This window comes from Phocoena sinus, chromosome 17 (assembly GCF_008692025.1).
Source record: "Phocoena sinus isolate mPhoSin1 chromosome 17, mPhoSin1.pri, whole genome shotgun sequence".
Taxonomy (NCBI): Eukaryota; Metazoa; Chordata; class Mammalia; order Artiodactyla; family Phocoenidae; genus Phocoena; species Phocoena sinus.
Window position 1 is genome coordinate 18888901 of NC_045779.1, and position 26313 is coordinate 18915213.

The window sequence follows — 26313 nt, forward strand, 5'->3', positions numbered from 1 at the left end:
ATGTATTTTAACAAACTGGCTTTATTTTAATGTAATTTTGGGGACTGGAAAATCTAAAATCTGTAAGTCAGCTTAGCAAGCTAGAAATGTAGGGTTGCAGATGTTGCAGAGTTGAGTCTGAAATACTTAAAAACAGGCAAGCAAGCTGGAAACTCAGGTAGAATTTCTATGTTGCAGTTTTGAGGAAGAATTCCTTCTTCTTTGGGGTACCTCAGTCTTTGCTCTTTAGGCCCGCACCTGATTGTATGAGACCCATCCACATTAGGAAGTAAAGCACATTAATTTGCTTTACTTAAAGTCAACTGATCATAAATGTTAATTAATGTTAAAATGTTAATGTTAATTGAAAAACTGCATTCACAGCAGCAGCTAAACTAGTGTTTGACCAAACCACTGGACACCATAGCTAAGCAATGTTGACACGTAAATTTAGCTATCACAAACAGTATTAGATGAATGGAAAGAATCACACTGGAATACTGATACACGACTCTGGCACTCCTGAAAAAGAGTGGGAGCTGAACCTGAGCATTCCCTATAGATCCCTTCTAAGTCAGAGTGGCCAACATTAAGGGTAAGAATGTACTGAATCAAACAGGAGACTCATTCCATGGACTCCATCAAGCCAGTGTTGACTCAACAGACATTGTGCCACCCAGCAATGTATATAATAGGATTAAAATTATAATAAGTATGAAAGACTCAACCTAAGACCCAACATACAAATGAAAGAATAGAAAAGATGGAAGAAAAATAACATTCAAGGGAAAAGAATATTTTTCTAATCCAAAGAAACATATCAATTTATATCGTAACTACATACCTGCATTATATTTCCAGCCCTAAGGAAAAGAGCGCTTAACACAGCCCTGGTGGTTCAGTCACACCCATAGAAGGGACAGCGGGACAGCTGAGATGTCTTCTAAAGCAAGTACAGATTCTTAATATCAGCCTGAGGTGGGAGATAATGGGAGAGATGGGGATTTTATTTCTCAAATTTTAATTTTTATTTCTCAAATTTCAGCCCTAAGACCTGAAGAGTTGCTGTGTTTCTGGTGGTGGCAGATGATGAGCAAATCAAAATAAGGAACAGAGGAATGAGATAGTCATACTTGAGATGGTTTGAGTGAGCACTGAAACAACTGACCACATAGAGATAAGTAACACAATTACCTTTTATTTTTCTTTAGGAAGATTAATGCTTTTATTTTTTTAAGAAAATTGGTGGTATTTACAACTCTAATTGAATTAACAAAATCTGGTAAAGGAGAGAGAGAAAAACAACATATTAAACACCCTCCCTTTATTTATTTATTTTTTTAACATCTTTATTGGAGTATAATTTCTTTACAATAATGTGATATTTTCTGCTGTTTAACAAAGTGAGTCAACTATACATACACGTATACCCCATGTCTCCTTCCTCTTGCATCTCCCTCCCACCCTCCCTAGCCCACCCCTCTAGGTGGACACAAAGCACCGAGCTGATCTCCCTGTGCTATGCGGCTAATTCCCACTTGCTAGATATTTTACATTTGGTAGTGAACATCCCCCACTTTAAAAGAAGATTTAAAAATGTATATGTTATTGACTTTGACATTCAATTTAAACACATATTTGTAAAATGTCTTTGAACAAATTATGCAGCTAGAGTTAGGATGTCTAAGAACACACACACACACGGAAATTTAAAAATTACAGAACAGAAAGAAAACATTAATGAAGAGAATATGATACAAAGTGACAGAAACATGAATGAATATAAAATTATGATAGTATAATACATATGAAAGGATCAAATTAATAAGTAAAAGACTGTCAGATTGTGTTAAGTTAATCCAATGTTATGTTTGCTACATGAACCAGTTAAATGAACTTGAAGCTGTTGAACAAAGTTGAAACCTTAAGGAAAAAAATTAAACAGTCAAAGATGTGTGAAATAATTAATTAAGAAACATTAATATGTGTTAAAATAGATATAAAGTATTTTTACAGCTAAAGGGTAAAATTCCTAATGGAGACACAAGGGTCACGATAATGTCCATGTACCCAGAAGTAGATCCTAAACAAGGACAAATCAAAGGTCATATAAAATATGAGGAAAAATTGAAAAATTTATTCTGGTGGAAGATTTTAGTGTATTTTTAATTTACTACTGGTCAAGGAGCCAAAATGGATCCTACTTTCAGTTTATTGCAGAACAAGATGAATGATATCATATAAGTTTTGAAAAATATACATAATAAAGTTGATTAGTTTATGGGTAGAAACTCTTCCTTACAAATTGGAAAATTAAAAAGATATATTTTCTGTTGTTCATGGGACATTTACAAAACTAAATTACACAAAGAAAACCACAATAAACTCTGTAAAGCAGTAATGGTACAGGCCAGTGTTTCTAAACAAGTGACAAAACTAGAAAATTACAATAAATTTAAAGGTATGAGAAGTTTTACAAAATAACACTCCCTTAAATGATTATTAGAGCAAAGACTAAATTAAATTTTAATGACACATTAATATCAAGGAAATACCACACATCAAAGCTTTGCATAGAAAGCAAATTATAATCTTAAATAATTTTATTACTAAAATAGAAAAATAAGGGGAAGCTTTAAATTCTTTCTTCTATGTTTTCAACTGTTTTCACTAAGCATGTAGTACATATTTTAATGAAAAAGTAAGATTTTTATGTTTGAAACCATTTAATTTTTTAAAATGATTCAACAATCTAGAAAAAATCATATAAACCCAAGGAAAGAAAAAGGAAGGAAAGTTTATTAAAATGTTTTTCTAAAGTCCACACAACTTAATTGAAAAAGAAACATAACTTTAATAAAAAATAGGAAATGGGTAAGCATTGTGAATAGGCAATTCACAAAAGAGAAAATGCAAATAGCTAACATGTGTGAGATCCTGTTTTAAGTTACCATGAATTAAGAAAATGCAAACTATACCAGTAATGATGTGCCATGCATTTTCTTATAAGATTGACAAACTTTTTAAAACATAATACTACATACTCAGTGGTGGCAAGATAGTATCGTTGACTTGTGCTTTCTAATACAATACTTATATGATTGTAAATCATGTCACTTTAAACTTTCTGGAAAGCAGTTTGGCAATATGTATCAAGAGGTTTCAACATGATTTTATCTGCTATAGACTAATTCCACTTCTAGGAATCCATTATAAAACAATGTTCTGAAATATGGATACATAGACTTGCCAAAGTTTTTATCAACATGTTCAACAATTGAGAAATTAAGATATGCTATCTCCATGTAATGGCATAGTATGCAGAAATTAAAATAATATTTACCAAGATATTTTAATGACATGGGAAAATGAAGTAATGTAATGTGAAAAAGGGACTCAAATATATTTATAATTATCATATTTTAAAAGTTCTTTCAACATGTATATAGTATTTAAGAAAAAAAACCATAATAATTACTTTTTAAAACACATAAGTTTTCACTTGAAAATTAAGTACTGTTAAGATCCTGCCATCACACAATCTTTAAATGCTTCAGGTTTAACTCAATTGCCTTATGAAGTGTGAAGGGAAAAATATCATATACCACTGGTGGTCCCAGGAGTATTACTCAGGTGGTAGCACAACTTAGAGCAGGCATGTTGGTGATAATTACCAAGAGACTTTCCCACAGTAAAGATCAATATTAGAGAGAGAGGTTGGAGCCATAGTGTGGACTGACTTTTTTTTTTTTTTTAACCACAGATGCATTCTTGAAATGCCAGTCAAATCATGCACAAGTCTGAAACACTTCAACAGCTTCCTTATTGTTCTTAGACTAGAGACAAAATTCCCTTATTTATAAGTTGACCGTATGTTCCACTCAGTCCTATGTAGTCTCATTTTACATCATTTTCCTAACTTTATCAGTAAAGTTATTGATAGTGTTCCTTTCTACTCTCAAATGAATCCTCTTTGGGTGACAAATTATACATCACTCTATTTCTATGCTTTAAGAGATTTAGTCTATTTGGCTTCAATGTGCATCCCTAAACTCAGTTCTAGTTCTCTTTTTTTTTCTCTCTGCTGCAGCCACCCTGGCCTCCCTTAAGACCCTCTTATTTATTTGACTGTCTCCCTAGCGCTAATGATTTTTGGTGGGAGGGTGGTGACTGTGTGCTGCTGTGGTGGGTGAGGGAGAAGTTGAGCACAAAGAAATGAGCAGGAGAGAATTCTTTTTCCTTATGATTGTTGATTGGCTTTGGAAAGAAAAATATTCTGTTTGAGTTTGGAAGAGGAGGAGCAGGGCTGCAATAGTAAGCAGAGCGTTATACATGTTTCCTGAACACAAGTATGAATATTTCTACAATATCACCAAGGGTCCAGGTGCGTCGATATGTTAATGGGAACATGCAGGGATAAGTTGTGGCAAGTGAGGCGTCAGTAATTCAGTTCGTAGAGAGAAGTGAGAAGGAAGAAGAGAAGCCAGACCTGTGAGGCCAGGAAAACTGACCAATCTAAGGGGCTGGCCCTAATAAGGGCAGTAAGATGAGATCAATTGCACAGAGTACACTGAGTAGGGGTTTCAGATCCAGTTCAAGCTTTCATGAATATAAGAAAGATCAGTGGCCATGGAAGAGCACTGATTTACAAGCAGACTCACAGAGGCAGTATGCCTACCAGGGGAGGAGGCTAACAAAACTAGAAACAATCTGTGTTCAAGATGTTTTCATTCCTTAAGGGGAATGAGCTTGTTGATCACACGACAGGAACTGTGCCCTGGTTCACAAGAGGAGTGGAGAGAAATCATCCAGAATCCTGAGACCCAGGGACAGAGTCAGTAATTAGAATTCACGATTAAGGACAACAAGATCTAATTTCAAGATCCATTAGATACAGAACATGAAGCTTCTGACATCCATACTTAATGCCCCAGTCTGGAATACATCTGGACACATAGATAGAACTATTTAAAAAATAGATCCTACTGAGGGGACCTGGCTAGGCAAAAGGAAAGGGAACAGTGCTGGGGGTAGCAATGAGAGAGGGAAGGGAGGAGGGAACAATCTTAGGAAGCTCTAATATAAGGGACAGTATATCACAGTAACTGCTTGCACCTAAAAGTCCAGAACTCATAGAAACTAAGTAATAGAACTACTTTTGATCCTATGTTGCTTTATTATTTAAATTAAAAATTCCCTGGTATAAATGCAAAACAGAAAAGCCCAATCTTTTTCCCAGTATTGTCATAATTGTTTTTAAGTACAGCATTAGGAGATAGGACAAAATGAACAATGTTTTTTAAACAGATGTTTTTACTACTCTGCCTGGGAACAGCTGATATATATGAGGGTCTAGTCTAAGACCCAGTTCAAAAATAATATTTTAGTTGGACCAAATGCTCTTGTGATTTACACCTAACATTACCCTTAACTCTGACTAAAAGCCAAGTTTTAGCAGCAAAAAGAAAACTTGTGTAATTTCCTGGTTCTGAGTAACACTGAAAAGCCGAGGAGACTAATTTAAGATTCAAGGGAGCTTTCCCATCTTGTCATCAGAGATTGACAAACCCTGGTTCTGACTCTTAAAGTCTACAAAGTTTTCCATGTATATTGCTAATCCATTTACGATAAATAAGAGCTAAAAGAATGAATCATTTCTCCCCTCATAAATCCTTTGTGCATTTTCAATAATGTTCAGGAGAAGTAGAGCAAGCCAGAGTTTGAAAATATTTAAAGATTCGTAGCTTTTCCTTCGAGTCTCTAATTTTTCTTATTCCTTGAAGTTTCATATAGTCTCATGAGGTTCTAGACTCTATTATCCATGCTTTACAAGTTATAGCTTCTCTTTGGCTTTCTCTTTGAATGCTTCTCCTAATGTTAGGACTTGCTCTTTGAGCGCTTCTGCAACCACCATTCCATTAAAGTTTCACATTCAACTCAAATATGTGAAGTTACTTACTGGATGAATTCTTCTATGGGAAAAATCTTAATTCTTTTTTTTGAACTGATCCTAGTTCAGGAAGTGAACATTAATTTTATTTACTTGCATAAGAAATAAGAAATGAGAAAATAAACTTTGACAACAAAACCCCCAAACTAAAAACAAATGTAAATTATTAGCTTAGTGTAGATTACTTTTGTACTAGTCACTGTTTGGATTCACTATCCTACAGCTCAATTCTATTATGTGAATATTTCAGAATTAAATGTATTGAATTATATCTCTGCTTTACATTCAAATTAATGAAATATATGATTCTCCCCTTAGGATAAAGTGATGTTCATCTGAAACTCTTTACTAAGTCACATGTATTTGAAGAAAATATTTATTAGAGGGAGAATTCCTAATGTTGTCTAATTGACTTTCGTAGAGAAAGAAGTGTGCCTTTTCCCAAGTGCTTCCAGAAGGCAGTGTCAGGAGACAGTGTAAAGAAGAAAGTCAAGTGAAGTGGAAAAAAGAGACAGAGAGGAAAGAGAATCAAAGAAAAAAGTTGACGGAGACAGGTATAAGGCAAATTTTCATACTCAAATGATGCAGTGATAATATCACTAATGGGTTTGCAGTAGTAGATCATCAGTTTCTTAAAAAAATGTAGTGTTGATCTTCTCTATTTCATTAGGGTTTTTGTTTGTTCTTAAGAATTGCATCATCTGGTCATTCAGGTGTGAAGACGTTTTTAAAAGTAAGGAAACATTTATTGGTAAAACATTTATTTTATCATAGTCATTTATTCCTATAGCCCCTGAATTGCATATTTTGAAAGGTCAATTTGATTTTCTCAATAGAATCCACATAAAAACACCATGAATTTATTAATTTGACATACATAAACAACTATGATAAGCCTAATTATTTTGATTTGTTATTAGTGAATTTTGAGGTAATTTTGGTGTCCTAGTCATGATTGCTTCTTAGACACTGATCCATTACCCTTATAGATTCTGTTGAATATAATGATAATCAATTCTATACAAGATCCAAGCAGAAAATTCTTGCTTCCTTTAGACCATATTGTAAAGTTAGTACAATTATTCCCTGCAAATTGTAAATGTTTGTCCTTAATATTTTATTTCTAAACTCCTGCAGAATTAAGCTTATGCAGAAATTTTAGTTTTAAATTAATTGCAAATGTTTCCAGTACTTCATAACTTACTTATATTTTTGAACGCTGGTAAGAATTATTTGTCAAATAAGTAACTGTCCTTTGACCAAGAGTTTGTCTAGGGGCAACCAGTATGATGTGGTCCTGCTATTGCTTACACCTGTGATCACAAGCAAATATCCCACTTGGGAGATATAGCTTCCCAAGAGCAGAGATTTAGGATTAGCATTGTGCAGAGATCTAAAGATGGTTTTTTGGAATACATTAGCAGGCAAGGTTCTCATACTTATCTAACACATATCAAAACAATCTCTTTTTTTGGCATCACAAAAGACCCAGTCATTTACAAAATTTTCCAGTTATACCCAGTCCAGCAAAGTATAATCAGAAAAAGCACTGGATTCGGAGTCAAAAGAACTTGGCTTAAATCCCAGCTTAAAATTTATTAGCTTATTTAATCTTTGACAAGTTAATTTACCTTTTTAAATATTACTATACTGGAGTGTAAATTTAGGATAACAATACTTACCTTAAAGGGCAATTTTCAAGATATTGCTGGTATAGGCCTATTATGTACTAGATACTCAATATGTGGTAGTTATATCTTAGTCTGATGCAAAGTTGAAATATCCAATAAGATTGACATTAGGCAATCTCATTTTTTGTGTACTATGATTCTTTACTTTGAGTCAGCTGGAATATTAAATTTCATAAATATAAACATACCTTAAGTTGTTTTGATTACAAAATTAACGTTATTCATGTTTGGTTTGGAGAATTAATGATAATGAACATTTGTTTGATTGTTATCTAAACCCATGGGTTTTGGATAGATGACTAAATATCTCTATTGTTTTAAACATTTCCGTTACCTTTTCCAGAGTTCTAGAAGCTCTTAAGTAATTTCAGCTTCTTACATCTGTGTAGTCCATAGAAAAGAAAAATGGACTAGTATTATTAATAATTATATGACATTATAAAGTGGGAATCATGATTTGCTACATTGCTAACACCAGATAGCATTAACTGTCAACTTTATTTACTGAGACTTAAAAGAAGGAATACCCATGCTACTTTTTAAAAAACTTTTATTAGAGTATAGTTGCTTTACAATGTTGTGTTAGTTTCTACTGTACTGCAAAGTGAATCGGCTATACGTATACATATATTGCCTATTTTTTGGTGACCATTTAGGTCACCGCAGAGCACTGAGTAGAGTTCCCTGTGGTATACAGTAGGTTCTCATTAGTTATCTATTTCATACATAGTATCAATAGTGTATATATGTCAATCCCCATCTCCCAATTCATCCCATGTCCCCGTTCCCCCTTGGTACCCATACGTTTGCTCTCTACATCTGTGTCTCTATTTCTGTTTTGCAAAAAAGATCATCTATACCATTTTTTTAGATTTCACATATGCGTTAATATATGATACTTGTTTTTCTCTTTCTGACTTACTTCACTCTGTATAACAGTCTCTAGGTCCATCCACATCTCTACAAATGACCCAATTTCATTCCTTTTTATGGCTGAGTAATATTCTATCATATATATGGACCACTTCTTCTTTATCTATTCCTCTGTTGACGGACGTTTGGGTCACTTCCATGTCCTGGCTACTGTAAATAGTGCTGCAATGAACAATGGGGTGCATGTGTCTTTTTGAATTATGGTTTTCTCTGGGTATATGCCCAGTAGTGGGATTGCTAGGTCATATGGTAGTCCTATTTTTAGTTTTTAAAGGAACCTCCATACTGTTCTTCATAGTGGTGGTACAGGCCAATATCACTGATGAACATAGCTGCAAAAATCCTCAACAAAATTCTAGCAAACTGAATCCAACAACACATTAAAAGGATCATACATGATGATCAAGTGGGATTTATACCAGGGATGCAAGGATTCTTCAATATATGCAAATCAATCAGTGTGATACACCATATTAACAAATTGAAGGATAAAAACCATATGGTAATCTCAATAGATGCAGAAAAGTCTTTCAACAAAATTTAACACCCAGTTACGATAAAAACTCTCCAGAAAGTGGGCATACAGGGAATCTACTTCAACGTAATAAAAGCCATATATGACAAAGCCACAGCAAACATTATTCTCAATGGTGAAAAACTGAAAGCATTTCCTCTAACATCAGGAACAAGACAAAGGTGCCCACTCTTGGCACTATTATTCAACATAGGTTTGGAAGTCCTAGCCATGGCAATCAGAGAAGAAAAAGAAGTAAAAGGAATCTAAATTGGCAAAGAAGAAGTAAAACTGTCACTGTTTGAAGATGACATAATACTGTACATAGGAAATCCTAAAGATGCCACCAGAAAACTACTAGAGCTAATCAATGAATTTAGTAAAGTTGCATGATACAAAATTAATACACAGAAATCTCTTGCATTCCTATACACTAACAATGAAAGATCAGAAAGAGAAATTGAGGAACCATTCTCATTCACCACTGAAACAAAAAGAATGAAATACCTAGGAATAAACCTACCTAAGGAGGCCAAAGACCTGTATACAGAAAACTATAAGACACTGATGAAAGAATTCAAAGACGACACAAACAGATGGCGAGATATACCACGTTCTTGGATTGGAAGATAGAGTATTGTGAAAACGACTATACTACCCAAAGCAGATTCTATGCAATCCTTAACAAATTAACAATGGCATTTTTCACAGATATAGAAAAAACATTTTACAATTTGTATGGAAACACATAAGACCCAGAATAGCCAAAGCAATCTTGAGAAAGAAAAATGGAGCTGGAGGAAACAGGCCCTCTGACTTCAGACTATACTAAAAAGGAATATCCATTTTAAAAGAAGACCTTAGATGCAGGCCTGCATAAAAAGCAAACGAGAAAATGCTACTGACTTTAAAATTTAAGTTTTCCTCTTCACACATTTTCCCCATTCCCCTTCTTTGTTTCAAAAATTGCAATATTATTCCTCTGTACTACAAGAAATGAACAATTGAAAGGAATCCAATAGTCAACCAGAAATATTGTTCAACTTTGTTATTCTCTGCCCTACTCCTTCTTGCTAATTTCATATTTCCTATAATTTTTCAAAAATAAATACATAGAACTTTCCATTATGCACCGACTTTTACAGCATATGTTTCATTCGTATTATCTTTATTTACATTATATCAATTCCTTAGGACTCACTCAACTTTGGGTCTTCATTGGTTGACTTATTTTAAAACTGACTTGACCATCTGTTATTACTACTATGCTAGGCAATGTCAGAGACAACAAGATTAAGAATAAGTGACAGCATATTAAAAGGATTATACACCATGTTTAAGTGGGGTTTATCCCAGGAATGCAAGGATTCTTCAATATATACAAATCAATCAATGTGATAAACTGTATTAACAAACTGAAGGAGAAAAACCATATGATCTTCTCAATAAATGCAGAGAAAAATTTCGATAAAATTCAACACCCATTTATGATAAAAACCCTCCAGAAAGTAGGTATAGAGGGAACTTACATCAACATAATAAAAGTCATATATGACAAACCCACAGCCAACATTGTCCTCAATGGTGAAAAAATGGAACAATTTCCACTAAGATAAGGAATAAAATGAGGTTGCCCAACTCTCACCACTATTATTCAACAGTTTTGGAAGTTTTAGCAACGGCAATCAGAGAAGAAAAAGAAATAAAAGGAATCCAAACCAGCAAAGAAGAAGTAAAGCTGTCACTGTTTGCAGATGACATGATACTATACATAGAGAATCCTAAAGATGCTATCAGAAAACTACTAGGGCTAATCAATGAATTTGGTAAAGTAGCAGGATACAAAATTAATGGCTCTACTACTCAAAGCAATTTACAGATTCAATGCAATCCCTATCAAAATACCACTGGCATTTTTCACAGAACTAGAACAAAAAATTTCACAATTTGTATGGAAACACAAAAGACGCCGAATAGCCAAAGCAATCTTGCGAAAGAAAAACGGAGCTGGAGGAATCAGGCTCCCAAATTCAGACTATACTACAAAGCTACAGTAATCAAGATAGTATGGTACTGGCACAAAAACAGAAATATAGATCAATGGAACAGGATAGAAAGCCCAGAGATAAACCCACACACATATGGTCACCTTATCTTTGATAAAGCAGGCAAGAATATACAGTGGAGAAAAGAAAGCCTCTTCAATAAGTGGTGCTGGGAAAACTGGACAGCTACATATAAAAGAATGAAATTAGAACACTCCCTAACACTGTACACAAAAATAAACTCAAAATGGAGTAAAGACCTAAATGTAAGGCCAGACACTATCAAGCTCTTAGAGGAAAACATAGGCAGAACACTCTATGACATAAATCACAGCAAGATCCTTTTTGACCCACCTCCTAGAGAAATGGAAGTAAAAACAAGAGTAAACAGATGGTACCTAATGAAACTTTAAAACTTTTGCACAGCAAAGGAAACCATAAACAAGACGAAAAGACAACACTCAGAATGGGAGAAAATATTTGCAAATGAAGCAACTGACAAAGGATTAGTCTCCAAAATTTACAAGCAGTTCAAGCAGCCCAATAACAAAAGAACAAACAACCCAATCCAAAAATGGGCAGAAGACCTAAATAGACATTTCTCCAAAGAAGATATACATGTTGCCAACAAACACAAGAAAGAATGCTCAACATCATTAATCATTAGAGAAATGCAAATCAAAACTACAATGAGATATCTTCTCACACCAGTCAGAATGGCCATCATCAAAAAATCTAGAAACAATAAATGCTGGAGAGGGTGTGGAGAAAAGGGTGCCTTCTTGCACTGTTGGTGGGAATGTAAATTGATACAGCCAAGTTGGAGAACAGTATGGAGGTTTTTTAAAAACCTAAAAATAGAGCTACCATACGACCCAGCAATCCCACTACTGGGTATATACCCTGAGAAAACCATAATTCAAAGAGAGTCATGTACCACAATGTTCACTGCAGCTCTATTTACCATAGCCAGGACATGGAAGCAACCTAAGTGTCCATCAATAGATGAATGGATAAAGAAGATGTGACACATTTATACAATGGAATATTACCTAGCCATAGAAAGAAACGAAATTGAGTTATTTTTAGTGAGGTGGATGGACCTAGAGTCTGTCATACAGAGTGAAGTAAGTCCGAAATAGAAAAACAAATACCGTATGCTAACACATATATATGGAATCTAAAAAACAAAAAATAAATGGTCATGAAGTACCTAGGGGCAAGATGGGAATAAAGACACAGACCTACTAGAGAATGGACTTGAGGATATGGGGAGGGGGAAGGGTAAGCTGGGACAAAGTGAGAGAGTGGCATGGACATATACACACTACCAAAAGTAAAATAGATAGCTAGTGGGAAGCAGCCGCATAGCACAGGGAGATCAGCTCGGTACTTTGTGACCACCTAGAGGGGTGGGATAGGAGGGTGGGAGGGAGGGAGATGCAAGAAGGAAGAGATATGGGGATATATGTATATGTATAACTGATTCACTTTGTTATAAAGCAGAAACTAACACACCATTTAAAGGAATTATACTCCAATAAAGATGTTAAAAAGAATAAGTGATTTATTTTGTCAATATCTTACAGTCCAGTAGGGGAAATAAAGCATCTTACACATATAACCATATAAATTTTCTCTCTCTCTCTCTCTCAATATATACATAAAATATATTATTCCCCTCTGTATATATTTTATATATAAATAACATACATTAATCTATTTATTATTATCAATATTTCTCTCTCTATATATAGAGAGAGATAGATTAATTTTTTATAAAAAAAATTGGCTCATGTGATTATGAAATCTGGCAAGTCCATAGATCTGCAATCAGCAAGCTGGACACCTAGAAGAACTGATGGTGTAGTTCCAGTCTGAATGCCCTGAGGCTCAAAACCCAGGAAGAGCCAATGTTTCAATTTGAGTCCAAAGGCAGGAAAAACTCTGATATCCCAGCTCAAAGCGGTCAGACAGCACAAGTTTCCTTTACCAGAAGGAGGGACAGTCTTTTTATTCTATTCAAGCCTTCAGCTGATTGGATGAGGCTCTCCTACTTAGGAAGGGCAGTCTGTTTCACTCAGTCTACCAATTCAAAATATTAATCTCATTCAGAGAAGCCCTCACCGACATACTCAGAATGGTATTTGGCTAAATGTCTGGGTGCCACATAACCCGGTCAAGATGACACATAAATTTAACCATCACACCACATTATAGGGGGGAATGAGGCATGAGCTAAGGAGTGTAATCCAATATTAGTTCTGGGTAAATGATGCTCAAATCAACATTAGCTGCCCTGACTTCTTACTCCATTTTCAATGTTATATTCTTCACTTCCTATAAAACACCTCCACATGGATATTCTTTGTTCAAAATAAATTCCTTATGTTTAAATTAGAAAATGAAAATGTTGGAATCACTTTCCATTCCTTGCCAATGTCTTTATCTGTGCCACTATTAACCTTTTATGTTGCTGGCTTTACAAACTCCTCTGACATTACATATTAGTTGTTCCATTATCTCAGCAGCCACTAAATTTTATTAAGTTTTACTTTTCAATGCCTGTTGTATTTACTCACTTATTCCTACTCCCATTATGCCGGGTCAAAATTTTGTAATTCTATATCTGGATTATTGCAATAGCACCCAGATTCAACCTTGTGTCACTATTTTCTTTCACTGACAATCTATTTGCATTTCAGTCCAGACTTCCTAAAACACGAATTCTCTCTTGTGGTCTTTTACCTCCAGGAACTGCAAATGGTGCATGATGGCCCATCATAGCATGTCTAATCTCTTCATTACATTTTTTGAGTTTCTCAAAAATCAAACCTTGGTTACCTGTTCTTCTTTGCATAGTTAAACTTCTAATATAGTCTTAACAATTCTTCTCTCAGCTTCTCTTTCTACCCCACACTATGTGATTTTCCTCCCATGTCATTGGTCAAGTCTCTTTCTGGCCATGTCCTTCCTCTTTTATGCCAATCCAAATGGTATCCACTTTTAAATTTCACCTTTAACTAAGGCCAACCTCTCTCTGCCTCATTGAAAACTTTGACTACTTAGATTCTCAGCCATCTCTGAATTTTCATTGCATTTATATAACCTGTCTCACTTAGCACTTGGTCACATATTTCCAAGCATTCCTGCATTATTATCCCATGTTTGTAAGCTTTGCTCCTCTTACATACAATGTCTATGTATTATGCTTAATAGTAGATGTAAATATTAACACAAGTCTTGATTAACTGGTAAATATGCTCACTCTACTTTTGCAATATAAAATATCACAGAGTTTTCCAAAGATAGTTTCAGACTTTTGGACTGTTTTACTTGTGTTATTTTAAAATTTTAGTATTCTGCTTCCAAAATATAATACTTTAGTGGGAAATGACCTACAGTATCTGTGTATATAGCTCATGAGTCAGGGAGGCATGAGGTAATTTCCCAGTGGAAGGAGGGCAAGACTAAATATCCACATCTGGGATTTAGTTAGTGACAGAGAGAAGGACGGTGGGAAAAACAACTGCATACCTTTATACATTCTGCTTCCCCTCCTGGTTGTTGAGATGGAGTGGTACATAATAGACATATTCCTAACCAGTGGGACACATCTGAGATGTTAATCCTTTATATCATATTCTAAAAATTTTCTAAATGATCAGTTTGTGAAATGAATCAAAAGTATAAGAAATGCAGACAAAGATGAGCATGAACTCCCACTAATGGATTACACTTGTGGGACTAGGCTGAGGATTTTCATTTAAATTGAAGGAGAAAATTAGCAAGTGAGCTGTGAGTTGCTCTGGCAATTATTGCATCATGAAAACCACCTGCCTTGATAGCCCTGATAAAATCCAACAGGAGCCTTTGCACTCCAGGAATGACCTTAGTTAAATCATCTAAACAAAATTCAAAAATACCCTTCCTTTCTCTGTTAAAAGTGTATGGGCTTACAGTATAAATCCAAGGAGCAACATGCCAAGACACATATTAATCAAACTATCAAAAATTAAATACAAAGAAAAAATATTAAAATCAGCAAGGGAAAATCAACAAATAACACACAAGGGAATCCCCATAAGGTTAACAGCTGATCTTTCAGCAGAAACTCGGCAAGCAAGAAGGGAGTGGCAGGACATATTTAAAGTGATGAAGGGGAAAAACATAAAACCAAGATGACTCTACGCAGGAAGGATCTCATTCAGATTTAAGGGAGAAATTAAAAACGTTACAGACAAGCAAATACAGAGAATTCAGCACCACCAAACCAGCTTTACAACAAATGTTAAAAGAAATTCTCTAGGCAGGAAACACAAGAGAAGGAAAAGACCTACAACAACAAACCCAAAGCAATTAAGAAAATGGTAATAGGAACATACATATCAATGATTACCTTAAATATAAATGGATTAAATGCTCCAACCAAAAGACATAGACTGGCTTAAGGGATACAAAAACAAGAACCATATATATGCTCTCTACAACAGACCCACTTCAGACCTAGGGACACATAGAGACTGCAAGTGAGGGGATGGAAAAAGATATTCCATGCAAATTGAAATCAAAAGAAAGCTGGAGTAGCAATTCTCATATCAAACAAAATAGACTTTAAAACAAAGACAATTACAAGAGACAAAGAAGGACACTACATAATGATCAAGGAATCATTCCAAGAAGAAAATAAAACAATTGTAAATACTTATGCACCTAACGTAGGAGCACCTCAATACATGAGGCAAATACTAACAGCCATAAAAGGGGAAATTGACAGTAACACAATCACAGTAGGGGACTTTAACACCCCACTTTCACCAAAGGACAGCTCATCCGAAATGAAAATAAATAAGGAAACACACGCTTTAAATGACACATTAAACAAGATGGACTGAATTGATATTTATAGGACATTCTATCCAAAAACAACAGAATACACTTTCTTCTCAAGTGCTCATGGAACATTCTCCAGGATAGACCATATCTTGGGTCATACATCAAGCCTTGGTAAATTTAAGAAAATTGAAATTGTGTCAAGTATCTTTTCAGACCACAATGCTATGAGACTAGATATCAATTACAGGAAAAAAAATCTGTAAAAACTACAAACATATGGAGGCTAAACAATACACTACTTAATAACCAAAAGATCACAGAAGAAATCAAAGAGGAAATCAAAAAATACCTAGAAACAAATGACAATGAAAACATGACAACCCAAAACCTATGGGATGCAGCAAAAGCAGTTCTAAGAGGAAAGCTTATAGCAGTACAATCCTACTTTAAGAAACAAGAAACATCTCAAATAAACAACCTAACCTTACACCTAAAGCAATTACAGAAAGAAGAACAAAAAAACCCCAACGTTAGCACAAGGACAGAAATCATAAAGATCAGAACAGAAATAAATGAAAGAGACATGATGGAAACGATAGCAAAGATCAATAAAACTAAATGCTGGTTCTTTGAGAAGATAAACAAAATTGATAAACCATCAGCCAGACTCTTGAAGAAAAACAGGGACAAGACTCAAATCAATAGAATTAGAAATGAAAAAAAGTAACAACTGACACTACAGAAACACAAAGGATCATGAGAGATTACTACAAGCAACTCTATGCCAATAAAATGGACAACCTGGAAGAAATGCACAAATTCTTAGAAATGCACAACCTTCCGAAACTGAACCTGGAAGAAACAGAAAATATGAACAGACCAATCACAAGCACTGAAATTGAACTTGTGATAAAAAAAATCTTCCAACAAACAAAAGCCCAGGACCAGATGGCTTCACAGGCAAATTCTATCAAACATTTAGAGGTGGCGCAGTGGTTGAGAGTCTGCCTGCCGATGCAGAGGACATGGGTTATTGCCCCAGTCCAGGAAGATCCCACATGCCACGAAGCGGCTAGGCCCATGAGCCATGGATGCTGAGCCTGCGTGTCCGGAGCCTGTGCTCTGCAACAGGAGAGGCCACAACAGTGAGAGGCCTGTGTACCACAGAAAAAAAAAAATTTAGAGAAGAGCTAACACCTATCCTTCTCAAACTCTTCCAAAATATAGCAGAGGGAGGAACACTCACAAACTCATTCTACGAGGCCACCATCACCCTGATACCAAAACCAGACAAAGATGTCACAAAGAAAGAAAACTACAGGCCAATATCTCTGATGAACATAGATGCAAAAATCCTCAACAAAATACTAGCAAACAGAATCCAACAGCACATTAAAAGGATTATACACCATGATCAAGTGGGGTGTATCCCGAGAATGTGAATATTCTTCAATATATGCAAATCAATCAATGTGATACACCATATTAACAAACTGAAGGAGAAGAACCATATGATCATCTCAATAGATGCAGAGAAAAATTTCAACAAAATTCAACACCCATTTATGATAAAAACCCTCCACAAAGTAGGTATAGAGGGAACTTACCTCAACATAATAAAGGCCATATATGACAAACTCACTGTCCACATCCTCCTCAATGGTGAAAAACTGAAACCATTTCCACTAAGATCAGAAACAAAATGAGGTTGCCCAACACTCACCACTATTATTCAACATAGTTTTGCAAGTTTTAGCCATAGGAATCAGAGAAGAAAAAGAAATAAAAGGAATCCAAATCAGAAAAGAAGAAGTAAAGCTGTCACTGTTAGCAGATGACATGATACTATATAGAGAGAATCCTAAACATGCTACCAGAAAATTACTAGAGCTAATCAATGAATTTGGTAAAGTAGCAGGATACAAAGTTAATGCCCAGAAATCCCTTGCATTGCTATACACTAATGCTGAAAAATCCGAAAGTGAAATTAAGAAAACAATCCCATGTACCACTGCAACAAAAAGAATAAAATATCTAGGAATAAACCTACCTAAGGGACAAAAGACCTGTATGCAGAAAATTATAAGACACTGATGAAAGAAATTAAAGATGATACAAACAGATGGAGAGATATACCATGTTCTTGGATTGGAAGAATCAACATTGTGAAAAAGACTCTACTACCCAAAGCAATCAACAGATTCAATGCAATCCCTATCAAAATACCACTGGCATTTTTCACAGAACTAGAACAAGAAATTTCACAATTTGTATGGAAACACAAAAGACCCCGAATAGCCAAAGCAACCTTGAGAAAGAAAAACAGAGCTGGAGGAATCAGGCTCCCTGACTTCAGATTATACTACAAAGCTACATTTATCAAGACAGTATGGTATTGGCACAAAAACAGAAATATAGGAACAGGATACAAAGCCCAGCAATAAACCCACGCACATATAGTCACCTTATGTTTGATAAAGCAGGCAAGAGCATACAGTGGAGAAGACAGCCTCTTCAATAACTGGTGCTGGGAAAACTGGAAAGCTACATGTAAAAGAATGAAATTAGAACACTCCTTAACACCGTACACAAAAATAAACTCAAAATGGATTAAAGACCTAAATGTAAGGCCAGACACTATCAAACTCTTAGAGGAAAACACAGGCAGAGCACTCCATGACGTAAGTCACAGCAAGATCCTTTTTGACCCACCTCCTAGAGAAATGGAAATAAAAACAAAAATAAACAAATGGGACCCAATGAAACTTAAAAGCTTTTGCACAGCAAAGGAAAACATAAACAAGACGAAAAGACAACACTCAGAATGGGAGAAAATATTTGCAAATGAAGCAACTGACAAAGGATTAATCTCCAAAATTTACAAGCAGCTCATGCAGCTCAATATCAAAAAAACAAACAACCCAATCCAAAAATGGGCAGAAGACCTAAACAGACATTTCTCCAAAGAAGATATACAGATTGTCATCAAATACATGAAAGAATGCTCAACATCATTAATCATTAGAGAAATGCAAATCAAAACTACAATGAGATATCATCTCACACTGGTCAGAATGGCCATCATTAAAAACCTAGAAACAATAAATGCTGGAGAGGGTGTGGAGAAAAGGGTACCCTCCTGGACTGTTGGTGGGAATGTAAATTGATTCAGCCAAGTTGGAGAACAGTATGGAGGTTCCTTAAAAACCTAAAAATAGAACTACCATACGACCCAGCAATCCCACTACTGGACATATACCCTGAGAAAACCATAATTCAAAAAGGGTCATGTACCACATTCATTGCCACTCTATTTACAGTAGCCAGGACGTGGAAGCAACCTAAATGTCCATGGACAGATGAATGGATAAAGAAGATGTGGCACATATATACAATGGAATATTACTCAGCCATAAGAAGAAACGAAATTAAGTTATTTTTAGTGAGGTGGATGGACCTAGAGTCTGTCATACAGAGTGAAGTAAGTCCGAAATAGAAAAACAAATACTGTATGCTAACACATATATATGGAATCTAAGAAACAAAAAATAAATGGTCATGAAGAACCTAGGGGCAAGGCAGGAATAAAGACGCAGACCTACCAGAGCATGGACTTGAGGATATGGGAACGGGAAGGGTAAGCTGGGGCAAAGTGAGAGAGTGGCAAGGAAATATATTCACTACCAAATGTAAAATAGATAGCTAGTGGAAGCAGCCGCACAGCACAGGGAGATCAGCTCGGTACTTTGTGACCACCTAGAGGGGTGGGATAGGGAGGGTGGGAGGGTGCAAGATGCAAGAATGCAGAGATATGGGGATATATGTACATGTATAACTGATTCACTTTGTTATAGAGCAGAAACTAACACACCACTGTAAAGGAATTATACTACAATAAAGATGTTTTTAAAAAGTTTATAATGTGTGGTTTCATTCTTCTATCCTTTTTAGGATATTAGTCTTTTAATAATAATTAATATTTTGGTTCTCTCCCTGATTATCAGCTCTCTAGTCAGATAATTAAAGAATTATTGCTATTAGACCCCCCTTAAAGTTTATCAGTATGGAGTTCTGTGATTCAGTAAGCAGACTACTCAGTGAGCAGATGTTTTTTTTCCCACCCACGAATGAAGCAACAGTATAGTTTAGTTTATTGACATTAGTTGATGGTACATTTCTGCAAATGTATAGTCTACAATCCCCTTTTGTAGTTATATGGTGTGTGTGTGTGAGTTGGTTAGAGTACATTGGCACTCTGTATCAGTCAACAGTAGGATAAACTAGGTTTAGGATTTAGTAGAGATTAACAGTCTGTTGTAAATATGACCTGTTCTAAGTATCAAGCACTCTTCGAGTTGGCTTCCTTAAAGGTCACTGTAACATTTTATGGCATCTTTTGCACTCATTTCAAAGTACAGATAGTGGCTGTTGTTTCTGTGCTGTAAACAGCTTTTCCTACAGAATCTTGACAGTCACTTAGGTTTATCTTGTTACCCAAAAACTACAAAATAAAATATTCTAGGGTCTGTGACAACTGCATAATGTATGAACTATTTCCTGTGGTTGCCTGAATTCTGGAAGCTTTGAATATTATCTATACAACAGTTAAGAAAGCAACAGTCAGATCCTCTATAACCTCATGTTCTTGAGCTTCTGAATCATTTTGATTGGCTTTGTCCCAATCTGTGTAGAAAGAAATTCCCATCCATTTTTCAAACTGTATTTTTCAATTTCAGTTATTTTTGTGGAACACCTGCATATAAAATTTATTAGTTATATGTCTATCCATAAGAGAAATCTTCCCAACTCTACTAACTCCAAGGAAACTTATTTTAAAATGTTATGATTTTTCTACCATTGCTTGTCAGAAGATCTTAGGCTTCAGGAACGATACTGAACATTTCCGTTGCTTTTTTTAAATTTATTTTTTATTGAAGTGTAGTTGAATTACAATGCTGTGTTTCCACTACTTTTTATCCCTTCCTGTGAATCTGAGATTCCATCAAGTATTATTTCCCCTCATGTTGAATAACTTCCTTTAGTATTGCTTATAGTGCAGGTCTGCTAATGTTGTATTTTCTTGTTTCTATGATTTGAAAATGTTTTCCTCTTTATATTTAAAGGATGATTTTATTAAATATAGAATCCTGGGTTGATAAGTTTTTTCCCCAGCACTTTAAAGATCTCATTAACCTGTCTTTTGGTCTTTTAGTGTTGTCATTTTCCCTTTAAGTAATATTGTCTTTTTTTCCTCTCTCTCTGGCTGCTTTTAAGACTTTTCTCCTTATCTTCATTTTCATCATTTTATGTTATGACTATATGTTGTTCTATTTATTCTTGAGGCTCTTTGAGGTTCAGGCTCTTTCAGATTACATTCTAAACATTTTGGTCCCCTCCTCTAGGTAATCAGTAGGATGTTGTTAGTACAAGAATGTTTCCCAGAATTAGCCATAAAAATCTAGGTTCATACTCAACATTACTAGTCAGGGAAAATGCAAATCAGGGAAATGCAAATGAAAACCACAATGAGATATTACCTCACATCTGTCAGAATGGCTATCTTCAAAAAGACAAGAAATAACAAGTGTTGGCAAGGATGTGGCAAAAAGGGAGCCCTCATGCACTGTTGGTGGGAGTCTAAATTGGTGCAGTCACTATGGAGAATAGTATGGAGGTTCCTCAAAAAATCAAAAATAGAACTACCATATTATCTAGAAATGCCAGTCCTGGGTGTTTATCCAAAGGAAACTGAAACAGTAAGTTGAAAAGATACATGCACCCCAATGTTCATAGCAGCATTATTTACAATAGCCAAGATATGGGAGCAACCTAAGTGTCCATCAACAGATGAATGGAGATGTGAGATATATATATATGTATATGTATATATATGTACAAATATATATATTATATGTATATATGATATGCATGTATATATGATATGATATATATGATATGTATATGATATATATATGTATAATGAATATTAGCCATAGAAAAGAACAAAATTTTGCCATTTGGACAACATGGATGAGGCTGGAGGGTATAGTGCTTAGTGAAATAAATCAGACAGAGAACTACAAATACTATGTTTTCACTTATATGTTGCACCTAAAAAATAAAGCAAGTAAACAATTATAACAAAATAGAAACTGACTCATATATATAGAGAACAAACTAGTGGTTACCTGAGGGAAGAGCGGGAGGGGGGAGGGGAGGAGGGACAAAATAAGTGAAGGGGATTAAGAGGTACAAACTACTAGGTATAAAATAAATAAGTTACAAAGATGTAATGTATAGCACAGGGAATATAGTCAATATTTCATAAAGATTTTTATGAAGTATAATCTATAAAAATATAGAATGTTGTACACCTGAAACTAACATTATATTGTAAGTAAACTATACTTCAATTTTAAAAATGTAGCTTCAGAACTACCATAATAAAAAGAAATAATAATAGCAATCAAAATGATAATAATTTTAAGTTATTGAATAGGTGAGACTGCAGTATTTCTTAGTCTGGTCATAATGTTATTCACAGTGCGATCCAGGATTGTTTTAGCTTTGTTTTCCCAGCAACACTTTTGTTTCATACATTTTGAGGTTTTTACTACATGAACAGTTGTCACAAAATGCGATATTTGAGATTATGATTTTTGTCATGCAACAGTTCCTGTTGATGACAAGACCCAAAATGTGACTTTGGGAATGGGAGGTGGTGGAATGTGGAATAAAATTGAAAGCTGCTAAGGTCAAGGAGTAAAGATACTAGACTTAGAGAAGATACTTTACAAAGAAAAGATACTGGGACAAATCTTCTATGAAGATGATAAACTCTCCTAGGATATATATCAGAAATTTGAATAGAAAGGAAGACCACAAATCACGTACCAATTTCCCAGTGAATGAGGGTGAGTTGACAAAAGGTCAGAACATGACAGTGATGTTGGGGAAGCCAAGTATTCCTTGGCTTTTAAATCAAATACATTTTTATCACTAGCTTTCAATAAATTCTTTATTAATTGATTTATTCAAAGTATTTATTGGGAATCCTTTAAGAGTGATCTACTTTTCTATTTTTGCCTCCTCCTAAAGGCCATTTCCTTTGTCTTGTAATGATTTCCTTTGCAGCCTTCTACACTCAGCAGATTTGCCCCTTCAACACGATTTTATATTAAAAAGCATGATTCTGCTGAAAATTTATGAGCAACTATCATGTCCAATTTTAACCCGATAATATGCTTAGCAACTTTCTATATGCTGACACTATAGCAATTATTTCTTTCCATCTGATAACATCCCATTCCATGCTCTAAACTAGAACCAAGATTAGCAATTTATTTCCCACTATTCATAATTTCTTTTCCATCCACCTGGATCATAAACATTCTAACTTTTCTGTATGAAATGTCCCCTTAACCTATTGCTAAATCTTCCCTAATTCATTAATCTAAACTGTATGTAAATTAACATCCTTCCTAAAATATTCCTAGACTAAACTTCAGCATCATATGACACCAAACAAATTCTGGTCACCCAAATTACTTGTCTTCTCGCAGCATCTTGACTTCCCATTTCATCAGGTCACACTGTTTGAAGCTGCTGTTTCTTTGCAGTACGTAACTGGAGGTTGTGTCTTGGATTTTCTCCTCTCCCCTTAAGATACAGCACAAGTCTGATTGCCTTCGTATCATTTATATCCCATCTATAGATAAAAATGGAACCAACCAGAGGCTTCTGTGTCATTGATTTTTTCCCATTTACTAACATTTATTGAGCATGTATTACATGCAGTTCTTTTATGTTATGGAGAGAAATTTAAACTGAATTGGGAAGAGATGTTTGTTTTGCCTCAGGTTTCCCAAGTAAAATGAGATGGAGTAATTTCTAGGGTAATTTCCAGGTTTCACATATAAATGTTTAAGGTGAATGCAAAATAGGTTTCTTTTCCTTTTCTCTGAAAGTACACTATTTTTCCATTTTTAATTTTATGCAAGCAAACTCAGTAGCATTAGCTAAGCAGCCATGGTTTTGATAACACTATCTTCCTAAGCTCATTACTGTCTGGACTAATTTTGTCTGTTACCTTCTTTTTGTCTAACCTCATACTTTTTTATAATAGTTTATTGGACTTATTCCCTATCAACCCCACTCAAAATAATTTTAAGATGAAAGAATATCAGAAATATATTTGACAAGCAGATCCAAGAATGCATTACCAGACCAATTAGTTGTACATCTCTCAAAAGAAGCCTACATGTGCTGCCTTGACAACTTCTACTTTTCATTCCCTGTATTCACTGCAATCTGGTTTTCGTCCACTAATTTACTGATGCTAAGTTTATAAAGGAAGTTATTATTTCTAAGTACAACTGTTCCTTTTCAAACGGGATCAAAGCCAACTTCTGATGCCCCTACCCCAATTGGCTTCTGCACATTAACTAAGAAGTACCATCTTCTCACTCAGCTGTTCCTTGAACTCTTCCCTTGTTTTCATTTCATTCATTCAGATAACTTCTTGTTAAATCAACTCTACCATTATGCAATTTTTTTGGAATTTGTCCCACTGAACAGCACACTCTCACATTTTTGGTTCAGTCATTCATGATCTGTCACCTGGACTATAACAATAATCCTTTAAAATGCTTTCTTGCCTGTCTTTCTCTCTCAATCAATTGTTCATGTTGTCACATGAGTTATCTTCTTTTAACACAATTGTCATCATGCCATTTACTCACTCAGAACCATCAGTGGTTCCTCATTTAGTAGAGAATAAAATTCAAATGTCTTAGCATAACAGAAAGTCCCTCTGTAATTTGGACCTAGTATAACTTTCCAGTCTCAACTCCCCACCTTCTTCTTCTCTGTACACCTTACAATCTAATCACACAATTCTACTTTCTATGCCCGGAACACTTCAGCTTCTTTAAAGCCTTTCACCTTTGTTTTTGCCGTTGATCTATACCCTCTATTTGTTGAAATTCTACTTTTCTCTCAAGATTCATATCAAATACTTCTTTCCTACAAACTATCCCTTCTGTTGTAGTCAGAAATTCTCATTCATATTTTTGGTAACACTGTGTTAGTACTTTTACTATTTCATAAACTGACCTCTGCTTGACCCGTGACTACAGTCGTAATGTACCTTTTGCTTTACCAGAGTACAAGCGTCTTGAAAGAATAGACTGGCTCTATTCACAAGGGTATCTCCAGTGGCCAGCACTTATTTCTAATTCAGAGAAGACTGTCAATGCATGTTTGCTGAAGGTTTCCAATTGCTGCTTAAATGACACTTTTCAAAGGTATCATATTCTCAATATATATTAAGCATTTTGCCTGGAAATATAGTAAAGAAGAGCTTATCTATTGAAAAGCAGTCACACTGATAAGTTTGGCTTGATCTAAAGGTATCTGTGAAGAACAAACTATTCATAGTCTATTGCACTATTGATACTGCTTGCTTTACTGTAGATAAGGCAATGGTGGGCCCATGTCATAGCTTTAAACTAATTCTGTAGGTCTATATTAGCTCTTGCTTACATAAGTATTTTTAGCAAAAATGTAGACTATAGAATAGGAAAGTTTTACACCCTGAAAATTGACACTAAACATTGTTTAGTAAAACTTTTGAATTAGTGGTATTCAGGAATGGTTAGAGAACAGTCTTCCCACATTGAAAAGAAAACGTGATTATCATACACCATCTTAGTATAACAAAAGAAAAAAATGCCACTTCAGTTCTCCTTTCCGCCTTTTCAGTTTTGCTATTTCCTTACCTCAAAGATGAACCCTGAGGGAGTTCAGGAAGATGGCAAAAGAGTGAGACGCGGAGATCACCTTCCTCCCCACAGATACATCAGAAATACATCTACACGTGGAACTGCTCCTATAGAACACCCACTGAATGCTGGCAGAAGACCTCAGACCTCCCAAAAGGCAAGAAACTCCCCCCCGTACCTGGGTAGGGCAAAAGAAAAAACAGAGACAAAAGAATAGGGACGGGACCTGCACCAGTGGGAGGGAGCTGTGAAGAAGGAAAGGTTTTCACTCACTAGGAAGCCCCTTCGTGGGCGGAGACTGCGGGTGGTGGAGGGGGAAAGCTTCGGAGCCGCGGAGGAGAGCACAGCAACAGGGGCGCGGAGGTAAAGCGGCGAGATTCCCGCACATAGAATTGGTGCCGACCGGCACTCACCAGCCCGAGACGCTTGTCTGCTCACCCGCCAGGGCGGATGGGGGCGGGGAGCTGAGGCTCGGGCTTCGGAGGTCGGAGCGCAGAGAGAGGACTGGGGTTGGCGGCGTGAACACAGCCTGAAGGGGTTAGTGCGCCACGGCTGGCCGGGAGGAGGTCCGGGAAAAATGTCT